The following is a 25866-nucleotide window of genomic DNA, read 5'->3' as shown; positions in this document are numbered from 1 at the left end:
AACAACCAGTTTTTGTGCAGTTGGTCAGATTGATTTAAGGTATCAGTTGTTTCTGTTCAAACAACAGTGAATGAAATAATTGAGTAACTGAACAACCTTTTCTCTCTTCCTTCCCTTTCTCCCTTCTCTTCCCTTTCCTTCCTTCCTTCCTTCCTTCCTTCCTTCCTTCCTTCCTTCCTTCCTTCCTTCATTTCTCTCTCCCTCCCTCCTCCTCGCTTCCTCTCTCTCTGCCTCCCTTCTTTCCTCTCTCTCTCTCTCCCTCTTTCTGAGAGTTTCCCTTTGGAGCAGTGGAAAGAGAATAGATTAAGAATAGAGTAGTACCAACTCTCCCACCTCTATCTAATGCTTGACTGATTTTTTAACTTCTCAGGCCTCCGTGTTCTCATCTATAAATGGAGAAAAAACACCTCATGGATTTGTTTGGAACATTAAATAAAAGATGTGTGGCATTGTATATACATGTATTGTATACACATTTAGTGTACAATAAATGTAAATTTCTTCCCTGTACCTTCTCAATTGTACACATGAAGACTTCTGCTTTTTCTGTTTTCCTTGTGATGGCAGCTTCTCAACAAAAAGAAGAGAATATTTGGACTGCCTGACTGGCTCAGTTGGTGGAACATGTGACTCTTGATCTCAGGGTTGTGAGTTTGAACCCCATGCTGAGTGTAGAGATTACTTAAAAATAAAATTTTTTTCATTTTGTTTTGTTTTTGTTGAGAGAGAGAGAGAGGGAACATGAGTTGGGGAAAGGGGCAGAGGAAGAGAGAGAAAATCTTAAGCAGCTCCATGCTGAGCATGGAGCCCGGCAGGGACTTGATCCCATGATGGTGGGATCATGACCTGAGCCAAAATCAAGAGTTGGTTGCTCAAACGACTGAGCCACCCAGGTGCACCACCACCACCACCCCCCCCCCCCCATAAAATCTCAAAGAGAGAGAGAGAGAGAGAGAGAGAGAGAATATTTGACATTCACTCCATTAGACTACTATAAATGTTAGAATCTAAAATATATCTCATTTGGTCAAATCCAAATTCTAGAACCTGAGGTCTCTGATGATGGAAGAAGTGACCATTGTTGGAATCTGCGTTATTCCAGGTGTTTTTTAAAACTTCCAGAACTTAATATTATCTTGCAACCTTCCTTTTCTTTCCTTCAGAGGCCCTTTTGTTTTTTATTTATTTTTTATTTTTTCAAGTTTTTATTTAAATTCCAGTTAACATACAGTCTAATATTAGTTTCAGGCGTAGAATTTAGTGATTCATCACTTACATACGACACTCACTGCTCATCACAAGTGCCCTCCTTAATCCCCATCACCCATTTAACCCATCCCCCCAACCACCTCCCCTCTAGTAACCCTTCAGAGGCCCTTTTATTTATTTTTTTATTAAAAAAAAATTTTTTTTACATTTATTTATTTTTGAGAAACAGAGTAAGACAAAGCGTGAACGGGGTGGGGGGGGGGGAAGGGGTGGGCAGAGAGAGTAGGAGACACAGAATCTGAAGCAGCCTCCAGGCTCTGAGCAAGTGGTCAGCACAGAGCCTGATGTGGGGCTCGAACCCACGAACTGTGAGATCATGACCTGAGCCGGTCAGATGCTCAACCGGCTGAGCCACCCAGGCGCCCCTCAGAGACCCTTTTAAATCTATTAACCAATAATGTCTCTAAACTCCTCTTGAACTAATATGCATTTTTAGCTTGGTACTAGCACTTAAAGTAATGAATTCCAAATGTTCACCATAATGTGACAAGGGTCTATAATGTGGCCTGAAACTAGCATTTAAACACATTAAGATTGAGATATAGTAGGGAATAGGGGATGGGGAAGGGACAAGGCAACTGACATTTGTAAGATGGCAGTGAAGTTCAATAGAAAAGAAATGGGCTCTTAAGCTCACGTAGACTTGGACTTGGACTCCAGCTCTGTCTCTTTCTAATGCATAAAGTTGTTGAGAGGGCATTATACACCCAGTCAAAGCAAATTTGCTTTGCTAAATAACTTTGTTAACACTACTAGTAAGTTAACGTTGGATTTCCTTTATTCAAAGCATCGATTTTAATGAATAATTATGGTAGTTCATGGTCTTTAAATTGCTATAAAACATAAAGAAGGAGAGAAATGAGTGTATTTTCTCTCTGTGTAAGGATAATTCCACAGTCTGTCAGATTTGTAGAAGTTTTATAATATGTATATTCTTTCAGGATAATGTGGAGATTTCTGCTTTAATGAAGTCATTTGTGGTTGATTGTTGACTTGTACAATTTACAAAATTATGTTCAATTATGCACTTAATGTAAAGACCTCTAATCACAAAATAACCCAAAGTCATTTTATACTTACAGCAAAAAATGATCTTGGCTCTTCCTGTAGCTTAGTCTCCCAAATGATATATTAGTCATTAACAGCACAGTTCTTAGACCTAAGGGTCAGAGTTGAGTGTTGCATCTGGGCAGGGATCCCTCTACAGACCAACCAGAAGAGACTGGGATATGTTGAGGAGAAATAAATGCACATTTCTAGATCCTTCACTGACTTTCTTTTCCTTCACAGCTTCATTGTCACTATCTTATGTCAGGTTTCAAGAAGCCCTAAACTTATCCCCATACCTCTCTCCTCTTTAGTTTAGTCTCCAGCTTTGTCCTTCTCATTCTGTATTTTGAGTTTGATTTTCAATCTTTGCCAACTACCATTTACATAAAGAATCCTAGTACTTACAATCTATTCCAAACAATAAAGTGCAAAATTGACATCCATGGACATAATCAATATAACTCACTTCCCAAAACCCTCCCACCTGGGCTTTTGAACATGTTCACCCATGAATACAACTTGGATGTTTCTGCTCAAATGACTTTGCTCTCTTCCTGAGCATGAGTGAGATATCCTCACTCTTCTTTCTACTTATCTGAATCTCAATTCTTCTCTAAGAGCCAATCTTCTTTTTGAAGCTTTTCCTGAGTACCTCAGCCCATCTAATCAACAAGTAGCAGAGCTTTTCCAATCCATTCTTCATCCTTTTATAGAGACTGAGGCCTACAGAGTTTGTGTCTTGCCCGAGGTCACACAGCTAGTTAGGAGTATCAGCAGAACTAAAAATCGAGGTCTTTTAACACCTCGCCAGTATTTTTCACCACACAGAAACCGTTGTCTGAGTTACTTACACCAGTCAGGATGACCAACATTTTACTTATAATATTATTTTTGTATTGTTGGTTAATTGTTCCTAAGTATGTAACCCGGAATGACCCAGTTCTTCCTGGGCTGCTCTTTGCTTTCATAACTGAATAAAATTATTGGGGCCTCCATCTCAGTATTTCTGGGAATCCCCAAGGAACAGACAAAGTGGTGGGAATGCCTGTGTTTTACTGTCACCTCCTGTTCCAGATCCCTTCCAGTCTCTCTCAGATTGACCCTGAGCACAGCAAAGTTCCTTTTTCACCCCCTCATTCCCACAAAGCTGCTGTGTTTAACAGACTTTGATGAATGGTTTGAAGTGATAGAGAGGCATTACGGTACAGCTGAGACCAGATCACAGTTTAAAATTAGTATTAGACGTGGTGATCAGTGGGTCTTATGGAGAAAGAGGGCTAGTAAGTTACCTGAGACTGGTACTGCTGAGGAGAAGGTCAGTTTTTTAGCTCTTTGCCTTAATTCTCTCCCAAGTGATTGCTGGGGCCCGGGGAGTCTTCACCATTTTTGAACACGCAGGAAGGTCAAGATGTTTACATAAACATAATAGTCATCCACCCCGAGCTTATGCCCTTGGTAACTCTAGGAAACTTGTTGACATTAGTTTTTCTTTAACTTGGGCCAGACTGAATATTTAGGTAGCGCTCCCTTATTCACTGAAAGGGCAAATTTCAGGGGTCGATGGGTACATTTTCCCCTTTCCATTTCTACATACTTGGTTGGGGAAAAGACTCTAGCAGTATTGTGCAGAATGTATTGAGGACAGAAGCAGAACATGGGAGCTTGCTGACACCCAGCACTTTTCCTTCATGTCTGGTACCGTACCTACTGCACTCCCTCAGTGCCCACATCAGCGCAAGGTAGGTCATTTCCACCTTCACAGAGAAAGTTAACACTTGGCAAAAGTCACCCAGCACATAAGTGGCATATCTGGACTTCAAACCCAGATTTGTCTGACTTGAAAGCATTTATTCATGCCTCAGAACGACTAAAGAAACTGCAGTGTCTGGCCAGAGGACAGTCATATGGTCTGAGCACAAGAGTGTGTGAGTGACGGGAACAGGGGCGGCGAGAGGAAGCAAGAAAGCCCTCATGACCAGAACAGCCCAAATGGAATTCTGGATTCAATGCCCATTAATTGTATTTCTGGTAGGAGAAAGAGCGACATTTAAGATGACACTGATATTTCCAATCTATATATCCAATCTATACTGGGAGTAAGAAGAAATAAGAATGTTAGAGATGCTATTTGAGGAAGACGATGGTAAATCCATGGTGGGTTGAGATGGGAGACGGAGGAGGTGAATTTCCTTCCAACCTTTCTTCTGTTGAAAGCTATTTGATTTTCCACAAACTCAAAGGACCTCCTGCAGAATCTGAATTGGGTCTCCCCACTCAGCTTTTATGACCCAAGAAGGGCAACATGTTCAATAGACTGCCACCAAGAGCCTTTTTGGGCAGCTTTTATTTATTCACCTCGCCTGTGAGTGGGCAAAGGGGGCAGGTATCTGGTTTTCGTTACTGCATAGAAGTATAATTATGGTGTCGTTGATGTGAACGTATAAGCACTGCATCTGAACTGAAATTACACTGTATCTAAACAGAGGACTCTGTGGCACTTTTCTTACTAAAAGTCAAGTTTGGCAATCCTCACTCTGTTCCAGTCAAACATTTTCTTGGCCATATTAGGTTATATGGCAATAAGCCAAATCACAGCTGGTGTATGAGTAGGTCCTCGGCACTGATGCAATTTCTTGAGAGCGTTTTCTCACTGGTTTAAAAGGAATAGAGACAAATGTGGCTCAGAATATATTTTGAAACATGGCTGGAAAGAAGAATAAAATCTTACCAATCCCAAAAGTATTAGTAATAGCAATTGAGACCAAAGTCAGTTTCTGAAGCTGGAAAACTTGGAAGGATTTGGGTATTTGTTTGTTTCTTATTGAAAGGCTGAATCAATTTATTAAAAGCCCAACCAACCTTATCACAGATGCAGGGGAAGAAATCAGAACAAAGTCACATCAGCTATCCCATGATTTTCTCCTCTTGCTGTTATTACTTACTCTCTTGGGTTAGAAGGCTAGCATCTGAGTTCTGGATCCATTACATTCTGAAGTAATCATGGACACTGGCTTAATTTCATTATTTGTCAAATGGAGATGATATACTGTCTATCTCACAGGGTTCCTATAAGAATCAAATGAGATAATGCATGATCCAACTATTAGAATGGAAAGCATATTTATGTGTTTTCTATACTTTCTCTTTTAAACTACAACGTTTGGTCAACTGTTGTAGCAGCAGAGGAAAGAACTTTTAGGTTATTTAGATGGTTGCTTTGGTAGAGTTGTTTGCTTTTCATTCAGAACTAACCATATTCTGTCACAGCAGCTCATAAATGTTCATCCATGTATTCACTGATTTGTTCAGTATGTTGAGTACTTACTAAGTGCCAAGCTGTTAATGAATATCCTCCCAGCAAATAGATGATAAACCTGTAACACTTCCCTGTCTTATCATTAGACACTCTTTTCAAATATTTTGACTGCTGGCCACTCACTCCACTCATATTTGTTGAGTGACTAATATATTACAGGTGACTGTAGAGTGCTAAGGAACCAGTGATTCAATAACAACAACAACCACAACCACAACCACAACCACAACAACAACAGCCAGACACACCCTCATGGAGCTCTCAATGGAGCTCAACGGCCAGATGCACCCTCATGGAGCTCTTTTTACAGAGAGCTGTAAAGAAAAGTGACATGAAAGTAAAAATCTTAAAAATCTGTATATCCAACACAGCAATTTTTAATTTAGCATACCTTGACAAAAAAATGATACTTTAGGATACTTGAAGTCTTCAACATTCATCCTATGCTTGAGCTAGAACACAAAAATCAGTGTTTCGTGAGTATTACAAATACTTTTCCAGCTTTGAGTTTATCTGTTTAGGGAAAACTAAGAATGGCCAAATGAGAAATGTGCTAGTGTGGGAGCTAGGGGTGGGGAAGTCATTTTAGTGTTAGAGAACAGCATGTCCCAAGACTCGGTGGCCTTCAAGAGTTGGAGCCACACAAGAAATTTTTAAAAAGTTAGTGTGGCTCAAGAAGAAGCTGGGGAGGCAGTCAGGGCCAAATCACATACAGTGTGATCTGTAAACAGCCTGTCTCTACAATCTTGATAGCACTTAAACTCTGGCTAAATTTTCTTCAATCGTCTAGTATATTCCATGTAATGTATTTATAGTTCTGTTCAATTGGGGATGGCATTTCTATGTCATGGTAAATAATTGAACCTATGTTCTAAATGTGCTATCAAGCTATAGAAGTGGGTTTTTTTTTAAGTTAATTTATTTATTTTGAGATGGAGAGAGCACATGCATACAAGCGGGGAGGAGCAGAGAGAGAAGAGAAAGAGCATCCCAAGCAGGGTCCATACTGTCAGCACAGAGCCTGATGTGGGGCTCGATCTCATGAACCATGAGATCATGACCTGAGCTGAAATTCAAAGTAAGACGCTTACCTGAATGAGCCACCCAGGTGACCCAAGCTATAGAAGTGTTTTAAGCAGGGCAGTGACATGATCAGATCAGTATTTTCTGAAATGTCTTCATTTGCAGAAGGCCAGAAGATTTGAACAGGGAAATGAATAAGGAGGTTCCTGGAATGATCCAGATGAGATATGGTGGCTTGGATTCAGGTGGTAGCAACAATGATGAAGATAAATGGACCATTTCAAGAAAATATTCTGAAGGGAGAATCACCTGGATTTAGTAATTTATGGCACAGGGAGTCATGTGGATGGATGGTAAAGAAGAAGTGTCTGGGGGCGCCTGGGTGGCTCAGTCGGTTAAGTGTCCGACTTCAGCTCAGGTCACGATCTCACGGTCAGTGAGTTCGAGCCCCGCGCCAGGCTCTGGGCTGATGGCTCGGAGCCTGGAGCCTGCTTCGGATTCTGTGTCTCCCTCTCTCTCTGCCCCTCCCCCATTCATGCTCTGTCTCTCTCTGTCTCAAAAATAAATAAAAACGTTAAAAAAAAATTAAAAAAAAAAAAAGAAGAAGAAGAAGAAGTGTCTGGAGTGACCCCCAGGGCCAGGGCTCAAGCAACTAGGTGAAGGCTGGTGCCATTTACTAAGATGGGAAAAGCTCAGGGAAGATGGATTATGTTCAATTACATTCTTTTTGCTGAAAGAAAAAGTAGCAGTGCTTGAATGTTCTGTAAGTTGTGGAGAGGAAACAAAAGTATGATATATAATCCCCATCTTTAGAGTGTTTGTGCCCCAACCGTTAAACCCACTGTTGGCACTTCCTTAACAGACCCTTTCAGTCCATCAGAGACTGTCCTGTGATGCTATGGATTACCACTACTGGGACTTTTTTTCTCTACTGCCTTCTACTGTGTGTGTCTACATACAATGTGCTTGATTTTAATGTTTTAGTTTGCTACACCTTTGAAGTACCTCATTTCTGAAGACTCACTTTGGTCAATCTTAAAAATCAGGTTTTTAAATACAACTTTTTGGGGGGATCCTTCTATAATCTTGACAGTGAATGGATGATACTCTCTGGTTGTTATTTGCTGTCTCTCAACTCCACATATTTTTGTGGCATTATGAATACTGTTCCAACTTTTCCATTTGGTTATTTGGAAACAACAATTCCCAGAAAGAAAATATGATCAGTCCCATCCCCCAAGAGTCACTGAGCCCTCTATATTACTTAGCAATTTGCAACATAGCAATCAATATCATGGGATAAAGATTTATGTACAAGAATGTCCATCACAGCATTATTTGAAACTTGAAATACTTTACATGCCCAGTGATAGGGGAATGTTTGTATAAACTATGATGTTATTAGTCCTGTTATAGGAATGATGTAGGAAAACATGTGTAAGTGAAAAAATTAAATCCATGACATTAAATTTGCTTTTAAAAGAGAATCATTTGTGTTGCTAAAAAAACAACTAGAAGGAAATATATTGAAACTTTAAAGTAATTTCAAGGTGGGAGCGATTGAAAGAGACTTTATGATTGTTTTTCTACATATGTCTCTGTAGTTTCTAAATTTTCTGTGATGAAATGTACACTTGTATATTCTCCATAATAAGATGTATATCTAGAAAGCATTCAGAGGTGGGTCTGATTTTACAGATTTGATGATTTGGGACATTTTACAATAGAGCAAAATAGAAACAAAAGTAGTCTTGAAAACAATCAGTATTTCATTCTGTCAGTAAGTAATTGTCGAGGACTGTGTGCGTTACTCTGAGGGCACAGAGCAGTATAAAGATGCAAGATCCCTGCTCACTCAGGGAGCTTACGACCAAGTGCCAGCACTCCTGGATTTCCCTCCTTTGGATTCAAACATCCTAAAAATATGATGACAGTTTTGGTTTTCATTTCTGAGTTGTTTCTTTTGAGCCAAATCAGGAAATGAAAGAGCACAGAGAAAAGAAAAAAACACTCCCTAAACAGTCAATCTCTGCCGTCTCGATAGCATTTAAATTCTGGCTAAATTTTCCTCTTTCAGTCTTCTAGTATATTCCATATAATGTATTTGTAGTTCTGTTCAAGGTTATGGGATGGCATTTGTCCGTAGGCTTCATTCTGTTATTCGCAGTCATTGGTTTTTCATTCTGGCACAATAACTTGTCACAATCACATTTTTGTGTTCCAAACTTGTAAGATTTGTTGTCTCTGGAAAGCATATTTTAGAACTTTTCCTTTTGAGGCTGCAAGACATGTTTTACAGTTACATATTTTAGCTCTATTCATGCTATGCTTGTGCCCAGATATTGACAGGATTACCATTTCAAAGGAGACACAGCTGCCCAATAGTTATCTGCTGGCAATTGCCCAAAAGGTTTTATTGAATAATTTATCTTTTTCATTTAATTCAATCAACTCCACTATTAATGTTAAAACTGGGGAGGTTTCTGTTGGTATTTTTGTTGGCTTATAAATAGAGCCATCACTATATTTAAACAGTGCTATCCTTTGGAGATAAATTTATTATGGGCTATTTAATTTGAAATATTGTATTAATGTAGAAATGGGTTTCATTTGACCTATCTGTATCTTTATTCTCCATTTGGCTAATAACACACATCTGTTTTAAAAGCAGCTCGGGTTTAAGTTTGTGGTTATACCAAATTGAAGCTGGGATATTGTCCATCAACCAGCTAATCTAATTGCCAGTAAAAATGTCAGTATCAGACTAGTGTCATTCAGATTATCCTCCTTGCATTGGCTTTCAGTCTGGTCCTGGGAAGAAGGACACTGAATAATGAATCAAGATTTAGAAATGAAAAGGTTTGAACATCTGGGAACCTCATTCACTTATTCACTTATATTTATAGAGAGATTAATATGTGCTCAGAACTATGCTAAGCACTAGGGATACAAAAGTGAGACGTGAGGAGGGTAGATTTCATGTTTAGTGTTCTTACCACAATAATATTTAAAAAAATTTTTTTAATGTTCATTTATTTTTGAGAGAGAGAGAAAGAGCACGAGCAGGGAAGGTGCAGAGAGAGAGGGAGACACAGAATCTGAAATAGGCTCCAGGCTCTGAGCTGTCAGCGTAGAGCCTGACGTGGGGCTCAAACTCACAAACCACGAGATCATGACCTGAGCCAAAGCCGGAAGCTTAACTGACTGAGCCACCCAGGTGCCCCACAATAATATTTTTTTTTAAAAAGAACTCAGTCCAAAGGAAGAAGTGAATACGATGTAAATGCTTTAATACTTATTTATGGGTTTTATTAGTAGGTTAATACTAACCCCCTAAAGAGTTAGCTCTGTGAGGACAGAGATCCTGCCTCTCTTCATCCATTTAGTAACTGGAAAGAGAATCCCAAACTGGGTCTGACTTAACTGTCTCATGAAATGGGAAAAGTAGAAGAGCAAATGACAAAAATTATTTTCTCCACATGACATGCAAGGGAGTGAGATTCATAGGAACACACATAGGTGAGCCTTTTTCTTCCACTCAAGTGGGAGTGAGAAGTCAAGTTTATAGGGATAACCTTGAGTACTTCCTAATGTTTTAAAAGGTAAATCATGTGAAAACTCAAATTTCTGGTGACACATGTCACCAGTAGTCATGCTGTGATTGAGACTCCGTATGGAAATCTGCTGCGGTGTACCACCGTGCCTGGATAGACTTGTTTCAACATTCTATTAATGTGAGGTAAGGACAGTTGCTTGTAGGGTTTGTCACTTTTTACATTCTCCCCACTAGGTGATTACTGCCAAGTCAGGTCAAATTGAAAGGCCCACAGAGAATCAATTCCTGAGATTGTTATTTTAAAAATTTTAGCCAATGGTACTGGTTGGGAATTAAACAGTGGGTTGATATGATTTCTAAAAACAAATGTAATGATTGATTTGTCCTAAAATGAAAAATAACCAGTTCCTGCAAAATGAACTTTGTTGTTAGTGGCCAAATAGAAGAAGAATGGAGTTTTTGCAAAAAGAACAGATTAGAGGATCTTGATCTACCCACCGCTATCTAAAAGGGTTTAGGTAAAGTAAACCTTTTACACTCTCTAGGCCTAAGTCCCATTTTTAAAGTGTTGCAAATGGCACTTGTCTTACTGACCTCTGGATTTGCCATGAAAATCATTGAGAAAAGTGATATGAAAGCTCTGTTTACTATAAAAGTGCTGTGTATGTGTATTCTTAACCCATTTGTGATGTCACTAGTTGCTTGGAAATTAGTCCACAAACAGCTGATCTCAGTGATGATAGAAGCGTAATTGCCCTATGATCAACCCACTTCGTCCCTACCAAGCATTCCAGACATTTCAGTGCAGGAACAAGGTCTATGGGAAAAAGTCAAAAGGAGACTGATCAGAGGAATTCCACTGCCCCTTCCCAGGGCCCTGTGCACAAAATGGTCCCCCATGCACTGTTTTTTTGCTGCGTTTGCCGATGTCTGCAGTTTCCAAGACAAAAACAGACTGATAACTGGGTGATGATAAACAGTAAGTGTGATGTTATACCAGTTTTCTAGTGCAGAGGGCTTGGCATCTTGTCCACTGGATTGCAGCCTCCACGGGCTACTCTTTCAGCTGGATGCGCAGATGGATAATGCAGAGGCTGATTTTCCTTAAATGCTGAGGAATGACACCAACCAATGATTTTTTTTAAAGTTTATTTATTTATTTTGAGAGAGAGAAGGAGAAAGGATGTGCGGAAGAGTCAGGGAGGGGCAGAGAGAGAGACTCCCAAGCAGGCTCCTTGCTATCAGCACAGTGTCAGAGGGGAGGCTCAACCCCAGGAACCTGAGATCATGACCTGAGCTGAAATCAAGAGTCGTACGCTTAACTGAGACACCCAGGTGCCCCAACCAGTGGTTTTTTTCAGAGCCACACACACTGATGGTTTTGCCTTTTGTTACATGAGTTGGATGATTCTAGGTTCCGGCATAAGGCCTGAGCTCTACTGCTGCACAGATTCCTTATGTCAGTGTTTTGTGCTTCACATTGACTGAGCTCAAGGTTCTGGATTAGGTCTCAGCGCATACCTCTGGGGTGGAGGAGAGTGATAGGCAGTGCTGACTGGTTAAAAGTGCAGAAGAGGAACAGGATCATTCCACTTTGGGTGTTATTTTGCTTTGTTTTTGCTCATTGTAAGCAACTGGCCAAAACAGAAATATAGTATGTAGCCCTGTCCTTAGGTACTTAAATTTCAAGCAGCAATCAAATGAACACTAGAAAAAGTTTTAAGAATACTTTAAACAAGTACATATTATTACAATAGGAAAACAAAACTCAATTCACTGAATCAATAAAGTATAATGGGTTGACTGAACTGAATGAATAATCCAATCACTTGGAATGCCTGTGGTCTCAACCAGAAAGTACTGAATTAGGGTACTGCTTCTTTGTGAATATCCATAATTGCTGAGGACCAACTTCATGGATGAGACCGTCAATAACTTGAGAGTCTCCTGGAATTAAGGGATTCATTCATGAGCATTCTAATCTTTGTAGTTGTTTCTCTTTATGTGTGAGTTCTCTTTTAAGAAGCTAGACAGTTTCCTTTTGTGTATGTGTGAATGTGGTGAGAACATTTAACATGAGATGTACCCTTTAGCACATTTTTAGATGCACAATGCTGTATTGTTAGCTGTAGGCACTGTGCCATACAGCAGCTCTCCACAGCCTGTCCATCTTGCTGGCAAGGGTGTAGAAAAATCAGAGCCCTCATACACTGCTGGTAAAAAGATAAAAATGGTGCAGCTACTTTGAAAAAATGTCCTCCAGTCCCTCACACAATAGAATTACCATATGACCCTGCATTGCCATTCCTAGGTATATATATCCAAGAGAGATGAAAAAATATGTCCACACAAAAACTTGTACACAAGTGTTAATAGCAGCATTATTCATAAAAGCCAAAAGATGGAAACAACCCAAATGTCCATCGAGGGATGAACTGATAAGCAAAATGTGATATATCCATACAGTGGAATATTATTTGGTCATAAAGTTAATGAAGTACTAATACCTGCCACCATATGGATGAACTTTGAAAACATTGTGCTAAGTAAAAGAATTTAGTCACTAAAGACCACATATTATATGATTCCATTCATATGAAATGTTCAGAATGGAGAGCTCTATTAGAGACACAGTATAGATTAGTAGGTGCTTAGGCCTGGGGAGATAGGGGAGACTGAGAGGAGGGTGATGGCTACAGGGTATAGGGTTTCTTTTTGGGTGATGAAAATGTTCTATATTGATCTTGGTGTTGGTTGCTCAACTCTGAATACACTAAAAACAAATTGTACACTCAAAATGGGTGAATTGTACAGTATGCATACTCTACCTTAAAAACATTACTATTTTTAAATTTTTTTTAATGTTTATTTATTTTTGAGACAGAGAGAGACAAAGCATGAACGGGGGAGGGTCAGAGAGAGGGAGACACAGAATCTGAAACAGGCTCCAGGCTCTGAACTGTCAGCACAGAGCCCGACGCGGGGCTCGAACTCACGGACCGCGAGATCATGACCTGAGCCGAAGTCGGCCGCCCAACCGACTGAGCCACCCAGGCGCCCCAAAACATTACTATTTTTAAAGTAAAATAAAATGGTGCTTGATAAATATTAGATTCTCAATTTAAAAAGCAAAGGAGCTATACATGGACACATGGACAAAATAGGGCCAGGAAGGCTGCCTTTGTTGGAAAATTAAATATCCATAAAAGTTAGGTGCACTGTTTCTTACCATTCACTGGAGCCCAAACATTTAACATAGTGCATTGCAAATACAATACACATCAGTGCTTGTTGATAATGATAATGATAATAGTGATGATGGTGTTGGTGTTGGTGATGCTGATGGTGATGGTGACAACAACAGAAACACTCCTGCCAGCCACTATCTCTCCACAGTATTTGGAATTTTTAATATCTGCATCAGGTCTCTCTTAATGTATGATAGTTCTACCAAATTCCAGCTGCAGGCACACCATGATTCTGTAAAGAAAAAGATTTACATTTTTCTCAAGAGTCAATGTCTCATATGTTTGTGGCCACAGGAAGCTTATCAAACACTGACGTCAGCTACTTTCCCATGAGAAGTCCAGAACTTTCTTCATACTGCCATAAATGACTTTCTCTTTCCGATTTGCTTCAGACAAGTAGAGAATTATTCATAAAGCTTAAAAATAAACATCTGACCTTCACCCTGCCATGGATACATTCTTATAGCTTCTCCAATCAGGAATTCTCTTGCCTGTAAAAATCCACTCTCATTCTTTTATTAGCAATTGAAAGACTTTGGCCAGTAGAAATAGCATCATGGATTATTCTTCATTCATTAATTGTTCAAAAAAAAAATAGGAAAGACTGCAGCAAACAGACACTGTTTAAAGACATCAAGGCCCTCCCTTCATACTATTTTGTAATCTTGTTCCGTTCCATTAAGAAATATTTTTTCTTCTTCATAGTTGTACAAAATTGGCTCCTCTGAGAACATATATCTAAGCTGTATCCTTTGTGTTCCTTGAAATTTTAAGAGAAATTCAACAAAATTTCCCTGCTACCTTTGTTAGTCCTGGCCCCCTGATAATATAGAAATAAACTGAGGGTTTATTTGATTCATTCTGGCTAAATAAACAAAGGAGGAGAAGAAAGGAGGTAAGTTCACTTGGGGCCTGTAGCATTCTAAGTTCAATAATAGGCTCATTATATGCTAGTTCATTTATTCACTCACCCACCCAGGAAACTTTTACAGAGCATATGATATGTGCCATGGAATATGCAAAATGATTGGGATAGAATTAGCAATAAGACTGTGTCCTTGCCACCAAGAAGCCCATCCGTATACAATGACAGTCCATCATTGTGGCATTAGCAAAACCCTCCTTTTCTTTCCTTTCTTTGCATATAGGTGACACACACTGTTAAATTAGTTTCAGGTGTACAACTTAGTGATTTGAAAAGTTTATACATTATCTATGTTCACCACAAGTGTAGCTATCATCTGTCTCATTACATCCCTACTACAAGATCATTGACTACATTCCTTATGCTGTGCCTTTTATTCCCATGAGTTGCTTATTCCATAACTAGAAGCCTGTATATCCCTTTCCCCTTCACCCATTTTGCTCAACCTCCCATCTCTTTCCCTCTGGCAACCATCAGTTTGTCTCTGAATTTATAAGTCTGACTCAGCTTTTTGTTTGTCTATTCATTTGTTTGTTTGTTCTTTAGATTCCACTTATGAGCAGAAGCATATGGTATTTGTCTTTCTCAGTCTATCTTATTTCACTTAGCATCTGACCCTCTAGATTCATCCATTTTGTCTCAAATGGCATGATCTCATCCTTTTTTATGGCTGCATAATATTTCAGTGTGTGTGTGTGTGTGTGTGTGTGTGTGTGTGTGTGTTTGCACACCAAATTTCCTCATCTATTGATGGACACTTAGATTGCTTTCATATCTTGGCTGTCTTAAGCAGTGCTGTAATGAATATAGGGCAGAGGAGTGCATATATCTTTTCAAATTAGTGTTTTTGTTTTCTTTGGGTAAATACCCAATAGTGGAATTATTGGATTATATGGTATTTCTATTTTTAACTTTTTGAGGAACCTCCATACTGTTTTCCATAGTGGCGGTACCAATTTATATTCCCACCAACAATGTGCAGGGATTCCTTTTTCTCTACATCCTTGCGAACACTTATTATTTCTAATCATTTTTATTTTAAAGTAAGTAACTGATATCCAACAAAGAATTTCCTTAAGGTCGTACCTCTATTATGACCCCACAGCCTGTCTTCTCTCACAATTCCATGCTGCTTTCAAGGGAACAACCAATGTCCAACCCAACTGAATAGTTTAAAGTTTTGTCAACAATGCAGTGAACCCATTGCAGAATGCCAAGGGAACTCTTACTTTCATTGAATAATTGACTTTTTCTTGAATTATAAGAGTAATTTCCTTAGTTTTCTTGCTTGATTTAACCTGCTTGGCTAAATAAATTTCTAACATGATACCCTACTAATGCATCTTGTCTCTCTTATCCACTAATTTATACAAGTATATAGATACATCCATATGCACAATTGCACAGTAACATGAAAAATGTATCTCATTAAAACCAAGAGATATGGTTTTATGTCTCCTACAGACATAAAAATTTACACTGAAATACAAGCATACTATGGACAAATATGCAATATACACAGGCAAAAACTTAAATGAAAACATACAATTTAAACAAGTAAAGAGGAAACCTTGTGCAAGAGCCTGATGCACATGTGCACCATTGGCTATAGATTTGGGAAGGTGGGTAGTTGAAAGTGAAGAGAAGAAACAGTGTGGTTAGTGAGCAAGGGGCTGAATGGACATGAAGTTTCACCACATCTTAAGATGATAAATAGTCCCTGTATTTGAATTGCTTTGGTATGGGCCACTTGCAAAAACATTCAAACTTTCCCTTCTAAGATATAGTAAGCCAAAATATATCTTATGGAAAGTTCACTAAGTCATTGGTAAATAATCCAGTGTTGACTTTTAATTTAGAAATAACTGGCCAAATTGATCCCAGCCTTCCCAAATACAGTTTTCCCCCTGCAGAGTACATTGATTTGTATTGCCTTCTTGTTTTCTCTTATTGTTTGTCTTTCTTTTTATTATTTTATTTCCCTACTGGTATAATATATGGCCAGAAATACCAAACTTTCATGATTTTATATATTTTGAGCTCATAAATCCCCATTAGTTGTCGTCTTTTCCGGCTGAGGCTTCATCTTTTTCTCTCCACATGTTGTAAAAATAATCTTTATTTGAGGTATAACATACAGAAAAGTGTACAAATCATAATTGTACAGCATGATGAATTTTCACAAAATGAACATAATGGTGTAGTCCCCTCCAAGATCAAGAAACAGAACATTACTAGCACCCCAGAAGCCCCCCCTTGTGCTTCCTTTTACAGTCAGCCTCCTCCCCTTACCCCCACTGCCCCAGGGTAACCATTATTGTGATTGCTAACACTAAGTATTAGTTTTGTTGGTTTTTTAATTTTATATGAATGGAATCTTTCTGTGTGTGTGTGTGTGTGTGTGTGTGTGTGTGTGTCACTTCTGTTGTTTAACATTATGTTTCTGAGATTCATTGCCTGAGCAATACTTAGATCATTCTAACTGTTGCACAGTATTTCACTGCTTGCCTGCCACAACTTATCCACTTTACTATTGGTAGGCATTGAGGTGATTTCCTGTTTGTAGCTATTATGAAAGTGCTGCTATGAGCATTCTGTTCTAATTCATGTCTTCTGATGAATATTTGCACGGATATTTGTTGTGTACATACCTAGGAGTAAGATATCTGGGTCACAGGATATACAAATATTCCATTTCAGCAGCTGAAACTGTCAAATAATTTTCCTAAGTGACGGCCAGTTTACATTCCCACAGCTGTGCGTGAGAGTTCAGTTGCTCATTAACACTTTGAATTGCCAGTCTTTTAAGTTTTAGCCCTTCTAATGGTGTGTGGTTTTAATTGGAATCTTTCTAATGGGTAATAAGATTGAGCACTTTTTCATATGCTTATTGGCCATTTTAGTATCCTCTTTTGTGAAGTGCCTATCAAAGTCTTTACCCATTTTACTAATGGGTCATCTATCTTTTTCTTCTTGGTTTATGGGAATTCTTTATATATTCTGGATACAAGTCCTTTGTCAGATATATGTAATGCTAATTTTTTCACTCTCTTTATGGTTCTTAATTTCAATGTGAAATTTATCAATTTTATTTCTTTATGGTTAGTGATTTACAAAAGCTTTACCTGTCTCAAGAACATGATGTATCTTCTACTTTTTTTCTGAAAGCTTATACATGTCAGCTTTTACATTGAGATCCACACTCAACCTGGAACTTTTTGGGGTGGAGGATATGGTGTTAAACAGAAGTCAAGACTTAGTTTTCGTTTTTTCCATATGCATATCCAGTTGAAGTCCTGGATGATACTGCTTTCCTCCAGAGAGGGTTACCCATGTTCTGGTAGTTTGATAGATTGGGAAGTTCACTTTAGTGTAATTAGGGCTGAGATGAGTTTGTATCACTCCATGGACCTTCAGTCTGCCCCCTCTTCATGGATGAATTCTCCAAGGGTCCTACTGAGATTATATCCCCAGATGCTTTTCTCAAAAGAGTAGAAGAAATGTCATTGTTGGCGACTATGACTCCTCCAAGTTTTTGGTCATGGGAAGAGCTTTGGAGTCCACCAAATCTGGGTTGTAATTCCAACTCTGCTACTTACTGACTACATGATAGTGATTCTGGATCTGTTTCCTTGCTTTCAAATGGGGATAATAAAAACAGCCAGTTTCACAGTTTACTTTTGAAGATCACATGAGATAACAGATATCAAGTACCTTGCACGTAGTAGACCTTCAATAAATGATAGATATTATTTTACAACATATTATGATTTCTCTTGGAGCTATAAAATACACTCATCTCCTAGAAATGTTGGGGAAGTGGTAGGAGGGTCTGTGGTCTCTGCAAAGCAATACGCTTCTTGGAGCAGCCTGTTTGATGCTGAAAAGGGTGAGCTCAGTTGAGCTTGTTTTATTCACAATCATAACAATGTCATTCACAGATACTGAGACATACACAAGACATTTTTTCCCCTTGGAAGATCATAGAAGTACATACAAACCATCTGAATTGGGGGGAACTTAAAACTCCATTCCTGAAAATTCATGTTGCAGATGAAGGAATTGAGGGGGCCTAACGTGGTTAAATGACTTGGTCAAGGTCAGTTCACTCATTAGTATTTATTTAAGTGACTAAATTCCCTAAGATCACATATCTCTTCCCTTCTAAAATACTCCTAGCTCCCATATTCAACTATAAATGAAAAAGAGAGACAATTCACAAGAGACAATTAGTGATGTTTTATTGTTACTGGCTCATTCTGACTAAAACCCATAGATCTATTTTTAAATATTTTATTTTAATTTCCATCCCCACAAATTATGTGACTTCCTGCCAACTAAGACTGAAATAGCTACTTACCATTCCTTTCCCATTCCAAGGATTATGTCCCATAGCTTTTCATTCTTTTATTATTAAGAAATATTCGGCCTTCTCCTCCAATGCACAAGACTGAAAGGAGCTCACATAAACCCACAGAAAGAAACTCTCTTCAAGCTTACCAAGTGAAAGGGGGTACAAGGGTACCTCTGTCACTCTGGGCACTGAATGCAAAGGGGACCATGTGCACCCCTGGCACTCTTCTCTGGGTAGGGACAGATCACCAGCACCACTGCCACCGTCATGATTTCCAACAAAGGCAGCGCTTAGAGGATCATTTTTGGTAAGTCCTCATTCAGCACATCTTTCAACATTGTATACTCTGCCAACAGACAGATAAAGCCTGAGTCCCATAGGGGGCAAATAACTTGAAAGAGTTTCATGATCACAGAGCACACAGAACTTACAAAAGCCTCCATCTCATGCTGGGATTCTCAAGGGATCCTCCTGGAACACTCTTTCCCTAGATCTTCCCATGGGCTGTTCCCTCCTAGAAATGTATTTTCAGCCTAGATGTCTTCTTTTTGGAGAGACCATCTCTCACTATCCGGCCTCCAGTGACCTTCTGGTGGCCCTCTGTCACAACATGCTGTTTTCTTTACTCATTATCAGAAACACCTGTGTTGTTCCTACTACACAAGAACACCAGCTCTGTGAAAGCAGCCCTTGTTCATCTCTGTGTGGCTCAGAGTACCCACTCAGTGAATAAGTGAATGTGGGCATGTATCCTTCCAATACACCCATCAGGCTGGGTCAGCCCTTGAGTTTGAATACTTGCTTCACTTCTTACTAGCTGAGTGAACGGAGGCAAATGACCTAAATAAAACGAACTTCTCACTGCTTACCCTAAGATAAGAATACATACCTCACTAGGGTGCTATAGCAATCAGATGAGATAGATGTGTACCATGTGCTTGGCACAAGGCCTGGCACTAAGAGTCCTTAATATGTAGTATTTATGAGGCGCCTGGGTGACTCAGTCGGTTAAGCATCCAACTCTTGATTTCGGTTCAGGTCGTGATCTCACGGATCATGAGTTCAATCCCCACATCGGGCTCTGCCCTGACAATGCAGAAAATCCCTGCTTGGGATTTTCTCTCTCTCTCTCTCTCTCTCTCTCTCTCTCTGCCCTTCCCCTGCTTGCACACATGTGTTCTCTCTCTCTCAAAATAAACTTTAAAACAAAAAGAGGGAAAAAAAACATAGTATTTATATGTCCATAATGAAAGCAGAGCATATTATAAAAGTCATGGGAGGGGCGCCTGGGTGGCACAGTCGGTTAAGCTTCCGACTTCAGCCAGGTCACGATCTCGCGGTCCGTGAGTTCGAGCCCCGCGTCAGGCTCTGGGCTGATGGCTCGGAGCCTGGAGCCTGTTTCCGATTCTGTGTCTCCCTCTCTCTTTGACCCTCCCCCGTTCATGCTCTGTCTCTCTCTGTCCCAAAAATAAATAAAAAAAAAAAAAGTTGAAAAAGAAAAAAAAAAAATAAAAGTCATGGGAGATTTTTAAATATAAATATTAATATTAATGTTAATGTTAAAATCGGGGTACTAATTCAACCACATTTTAAAGGTAAAATTTTAAATTAATTAAAACCTGGTTCTTAATGGCTATACAAAATTATTCATTTTTTATAAAAGATCCCTAATTTAACCTTTGCAATAACTACTGTTATGATAAATTAACATTTTAGACCCTCCCTTTTGGTATCCTTTTGGAAAATGGCATCTTTCTGTGAATACCTGTGGTAGGAATTTTAAGGTAGAATTGTAATCACTTTTTGCAAATATGTACTGGCGATGCTTTTTCATTTGTGTAACCTAGGAAGGTGCTAGTTTCTGTTTCTCATGCTACTGAATGGCTTTAGCTAGTTTTTGAAGTTTTTAAGAAGATCACTACTCTTGGAGGACTACAAGTCTGATTGAGAGATAAATTTCTCCTTTCTTTTTGTTACACCTTGATTCTCCTATAGCACATGCGTTCATATAAAACCCTAATGTCCCCACATGCCTCAGCAGACTGTTCAATCAAAAGAGCAGTAAATAGGACCTGACCGTTCACCACTGACTAGAAAAGGGGTTGTGGAAGGAAGACAGGCTCACTTGCTTAACACAACCCTGTTCTCTCTTCCTTCCCCTCTTCCTTCATCTCAGGTCTTTTCCTTCTTTACCGTCCAGTCTAGAATCAGATTTGCCTGCAGAGAATTTTGGCAACTGCCTCTGAGCCAGGCCAGCCAGCATACATGTGTTAGGCACTGAATTAAAAGCTTAAAGAGATCCAGTGAGTTCTCGTTCACCCAGGAATCTATTTGAAGTTGCAAAGTAACTGAAGGTAGAAAAAGATCTTAAAATAGAGAGTAAGAGCTTCATCAGTTTTGCGGCCCTTGGATTCTAAATTGGAAAATAGAAAGCAAAGTATATCTGAAGACAGACTCTACTTTCATTCACTTTGCCATTCTCTTTATGGTTCCTCTTGAAAGCCTTTCTTTTCTCTTTGTCTCGTTAACAAGATAGTTCATGAACATAGACCCAGATACTATAAACCAAAAAAAAAAAAAAAAAAAAAATCCCACTGATAGCATTTTCTTCCTCTATTTTTCCTATATTCATTCCTAAATTCAAAAATAAAAAGAGAAGAAAGGAAAACAAACCACAAGAGACTCTTAATGATAGAGAGCAAACTGAGGGTTGATGGAGGAATGTGGGTAGGGGATAGGTTAGAAGGGTGATGGGTACAAAGGAGGGCACTTGTGATGAGCACTGGGTGTAGCATGTAAGTGATGAATCACTGGATTCTTCTTCTGAAACGAATATTGTGCTGTATATTAACTAACTAACATTTAAATTAAAAATTAATTAATTAAACAAATAGAAATACTGACAGAATTGAAAGGGCAGAAAGGAAAACTGGGCAAATAAATACTGACCCTGCAAGAGGGTTTGGGGAAGATACTGTGAATTATTTTCTCTACCAATTTAAATACCTCTCAGTATGTTCAGTTATAATCCTGGCAAGTAACTCTTGCCTTTTTCTAGTCTCTGATGTCTTTGTTGAAGCCTGAGGGTCAAGGATGGGAGGCCTCTGTGGGGAGGGTACTATAATCTACGTCACATTCCAAGTGTAGGCTTTTTTAAGGTGCGGATTCCTGGACACCTCTCTGGAGTGTCCCATATATATTTTAAAAGCCTCCATGCCTGAAAATTTTGACGTGCAATCAGTCTGAGAAACCTCTTCTAGGGATTCACTACATGATAAGCACCATAAGGCCAAGTACCACAGCTGTTTGTTCTTTTTCATATCCCCGATATGTTCCTGGCACATAGAGGTTCTCCAGCCACATTTGCGTATAAATTTACTTATAGGAGCACTCTTTGTAATTGATTCTCATCTAAATTCCATCCTCAAAGACTCTGCTAATTATCTGGCAACTGGTTCTCATTCTGGGGGGAAGAAAAATGGAGACTGCCTTAAAAGGTAATGAAAGTTAATATGCACAAAATTTGGCCTATAGTTTCAGGAAACTCACCCATGGATTCCATTCATTCATTCAACAGTCATTTCTTGATATCCTACTGCATGCTGGGAGGGGACCAGGAGCTGTGAGGAACCAGATTATGAAGCAGGCTTAGGCAATCTTTCCAGCTAGGAAATGCCTCACCATTTTATCATCCCCTTCTCTTCAGATATATAGAAAAGACCTCCAAACTTGGACCCACAATAGAAGAAAAGGAATTTAAATGGGATTGGGAGCTCTTGTCATTTTCTGGCTTTGTAACCCAGAAATGTAATTATATATTTTAGTCCCAACTGGATTTTATCCTCTAACTGGATTTTAGTCTCCTTAAGATGAGGGCCCACATCCCAGAATGCTGAGCAAGGTACTTTAAATGTATGGCAATACAAAGTAGATGTTTGCACTCAGGACCTGGGACCCCTAGGAAGAGGTGGTAGAGGTTGAAGGAGAGGAGCTACAGATGGCCTGAGTGGCTGCTCAAGGTTAAGGAAATGGGTGATGGGCAGGAAGGATGACACTTGTTGGGGTGAGCCCTGGGTGTTATATGTAAGGATTAAATCACTAACTTCTACTCCTGGAACCAGTACTACATTATATGTTAACTAACTTGAATTAAAAAAAAAGAAGGAGAAGGAGGAGGAGAGGAGGAAGAGGGAGAGGAAGAAGAAGGAAAGAAGAAGGGGTGGGGGGAAGGAATGGCTCCTGGGTTTGCTGATGAATTTGTGAGCCCTCAAGGTTCCCTGACTCCTAGTTTGCAAAACAGCCTTCCTCAGACACAAGCTTTAAGTAACACACTAAGCAGGTTTTTGTTTTGTTTTTTACTTGTGAAAGCTGAAATGAGAATCTAGTAATCCAAGCCTAGTTTCTAGCAGTGAGATTCCAAGCCCGTCCCTTAACCTCTGTGAGCTTCTGTTTTCTTCCAATGCCAAGTGGCAGAGGGTGGGGTTGGAGGAAGGCAAAGCTGTATTCTTAAGGTCCACTTGAGACCCATTACTCTGCTCCATTAAAGGCAAACATTAAAAGCCCAAAGTTGCATTTCATACTCATTAGAAGCCCTTGTTGCATCATGTTGGGGGCAGGCTTAGGGGTGTGACGGTGATTTACTGTCACAGTTGTCATTTCTGTGGTCTTTCTAATGTTTACTATTTACTAATGTGTTTCAAGTGCGGGTTAACTCTAGATTATCTACTAGTACATTTCTATAATTATCTGTAATCCTCCAGACCTTCTTCTTCTACTGATTAGTCAAGTTCCTGACCATCACCAGCAGAAGACTGTGGAGAAAGGTTCTTGAGAGTCTGAAGCTTAGAAGGATTGAGGGTCGGGTTTGGAGAAGGGGTGTCCTTGGCTGTGTTCTAAAGCCTTTGTCTCTGATTATTGGCATTTGTAGTATTCCCTGTTTTGTATTTATTATACCACCTTATCTACCCCATTATCTAGAATAAGTTAGGGGTTGACTCTGGAATAATTGTATTCATATTCTTTAACATACAAGTGCACAGTACCCATTTCTGTCTATGCTTTATTTCCCCTTTAAGGTCCTAACTCATAATAGTACCAGAGGAAGAAATGATATTTTAAATATGTGGTCTACATTAACTAAAATTCATTCTACTTCATCTTGCTTTTATACCAGGTGTCATTAAAATATTTGGAGATCCTTCAACCAAATTCTGCAGGGACTGGTGATCAACCAGAAGGCTCAGAAGTAGACAGTTGATCGTTTACCTGTGAGTAGCATTTATGTGATTGACGGGGATGGGGAGGCTCTGCTCCTAGCCTCTCTGCCTCATTTTCTAAATTCTGGCACCTAAAGATGCATTGTGAGAAGCCAGTCTTTCTGCTATAGTCCTCATGGTTTATATACCAATTCATCTGTCAGATTTGGAAAGAATTGTTTTTCTGCTTTATAATTTGATTTTTTTGCGGGACACCTGGGTGGCTCAGTTGGTTGGGTGGCTGACTTCAGCTCAGGTCATGGTCTCACGGCTCGAAGGCTTGTGAGATTGAGCCCCACGTCGGGCTCTATGCTGACAGCTCAGAGCCTGGAGTCTGCTTCCGATTCTGTGTCTTCCTCTCTCTCTGCCTCTCCCCGCTTGTGCTTGCTCTCTCTCTCTCTCTCTCTCTCTCTCAAAAATAAATAAATGTTAAAAAAATTATAATTTGATTTTTTGCTTTATTTTTTTCCTGCATATGTATCTTAAGCAAAACAGTCCCAGATCAGTAATGAAGTCCTCACTTCCTGCAAAGAATGCTGTTGACTTGAGGGGACAGAGAGGTCATGAGTCAGTCTTCCCCAGTGAATAAGCTCACCTTTGCACAGACACTGGTGATTTCAGGGGCAGTAAGTGCCAGTCACTTCCCATGAACCCTCCTCAGCTGGGAGGAGAAGTTCCACAGGCAGAAGGGTTACTGGGGGGCAGAAAGAGGGGATTGCAGAAGGTAGAGGCTGGAGAAAGTAAGGGAAACTTCACTTGTTCACAGTTTTGCCCAGGGTGGCACCAGTAGGAGGGAAACTTTTTTGGGAATTCAGTGTGGTTCTCAGGCAATTGTTTTCCGATTCTATCTGTTGCAGCCTGTATTAGTTTGCTTGGGTTGCGATAACAAGCCATCACAGACCAGGTGGCCTAAACAACAGAAATTTCCTCACAGTTCTGGTGAGATGTCCGCAGGTTTGGTTTCTTCTGAAGCCTCTCTACTTGGCTTGCCGATAGCAGTCTTCTCCCCGTGTCTTCACATGCCAGCCTGCAGTGTGCACATGTGTTTGGTGTCTCTCTCCATGTGTCCAACATCTCCTTCTCTGACAGGGACACCAGTCCTGTCAGATTAGGGCCCACCTAATCACCTCACCTGAAGTTAATCACCTCTTTAAAAACTTGATCCTCAAATACGGTTACGTTCTGAAGGATTGGGGGTTAGGACTTGACCATATAAATTTGGGGAAACACAATTCAATCCATACCAGCCCATCATCATGTGTTTCTAGCATGCTGATTTTTAGTTTGTTGCAGATGCGCTTCCCTCAGATTCCTCTCTCCTGAACTTCCTCTGCATTGACATCACTTTCAGAACACTGGTTATTCTGTGATGTGTTAGAGCCCTTTATTGTGCGGCTCTCATTGTCCGATGGCATTGTGTAATTTTTGAAATTGAAGAGTGTGGCTTTTACATCTCTCACAGCAGTAGGAGAAGTTGTGTATATAAGAGACATTTAATAATATTGAATGAATGAATGAGTGAGTGAATAGATGATTAGATGTAACTTCTGAACCTATAATTTATTTGCTTTAAGACTATCTCCCAGTGATGATTATTGGTGCCCTTTACCACATTTGCTGCCCTTTACCACAACAGGTAGAAATAAGTCAAGACAGGAGAGGGGCTGAAAGAAAAATATGATTAGCTGACATCAGGAGAATTACCTCTCTCCTCAAAAAGGTAGGAGACAATAAATAGCATGAGCCTGCCCCAGATCCCATCACTCTTCCATGAGAACGTTGTTCCAGGAGACAAGAGGAAAGGCTGATGAGCTTCGATGGGGATATACTGAGTGTGAGGACTTAAGGGACATCGGGGTATAGTCCACCT

At 39.6% G+C, this 25866-nt stretch overlaps 1 protein-coding gene and 1 long non-coding RNA gene across 8 annotated transcripts in view; one reads left to right on the top strand and one right to left on the bottom strand.

Moving 5' to 3' along the window:
• CALD1 (caldesmon 1) overlaps positions 1 to 25866 on the top strand; it is a 189271-nt gene that overhangs the window by 41250 nt on the left and 122155 nt on the right. For all 7 annotated transcript variants that reach the window (XM_058724226.1, XM_058724228.1, XM_058724227.1 and 4 more), the window contains one exon: positions 23915 to 24008. The gene's annotated coding sequence lies outside the window, so the exon portion shown is untranslated. The remainder of the gene's footprint in view (positions 1 to 23914; positions 24009 to 25866) is intronic.
• Positions 13605 to 25283, bottom strand: LOC131508961 (uncharacterized). Its single transcript, XR_009260232.1, has 3 exons — positions 24929 to 25283; positions 22291 to 22361; positions 13605 to 13694 (listed from the first exon to the last, which is right to left on the bottom strand). It is a non-coding gene; the product is annotated as an uncharacterized LOC131508961 (long non-coding RNA).

This window comes from Neofelis nebulosa, chromosome 4, assembly GCF_028018385.1.
Source record: "Neofelis nebulosa isolate mNeoNeb1 chromosome 4, mNeoNeb1.pri, whole genome shotgun sequence".
Taxonomy (NCBI): Eukaryota; Metazoa; Chordata; class Mammalia; order Carnivora; family Felidae; genus Neofelis; species Neofelis nebulosa.
The sequence above is the reverse complement of the archived record's forward strand: the minus strand, read 5'-3'. Positions and strand labels throughout refer to the sequence as shown.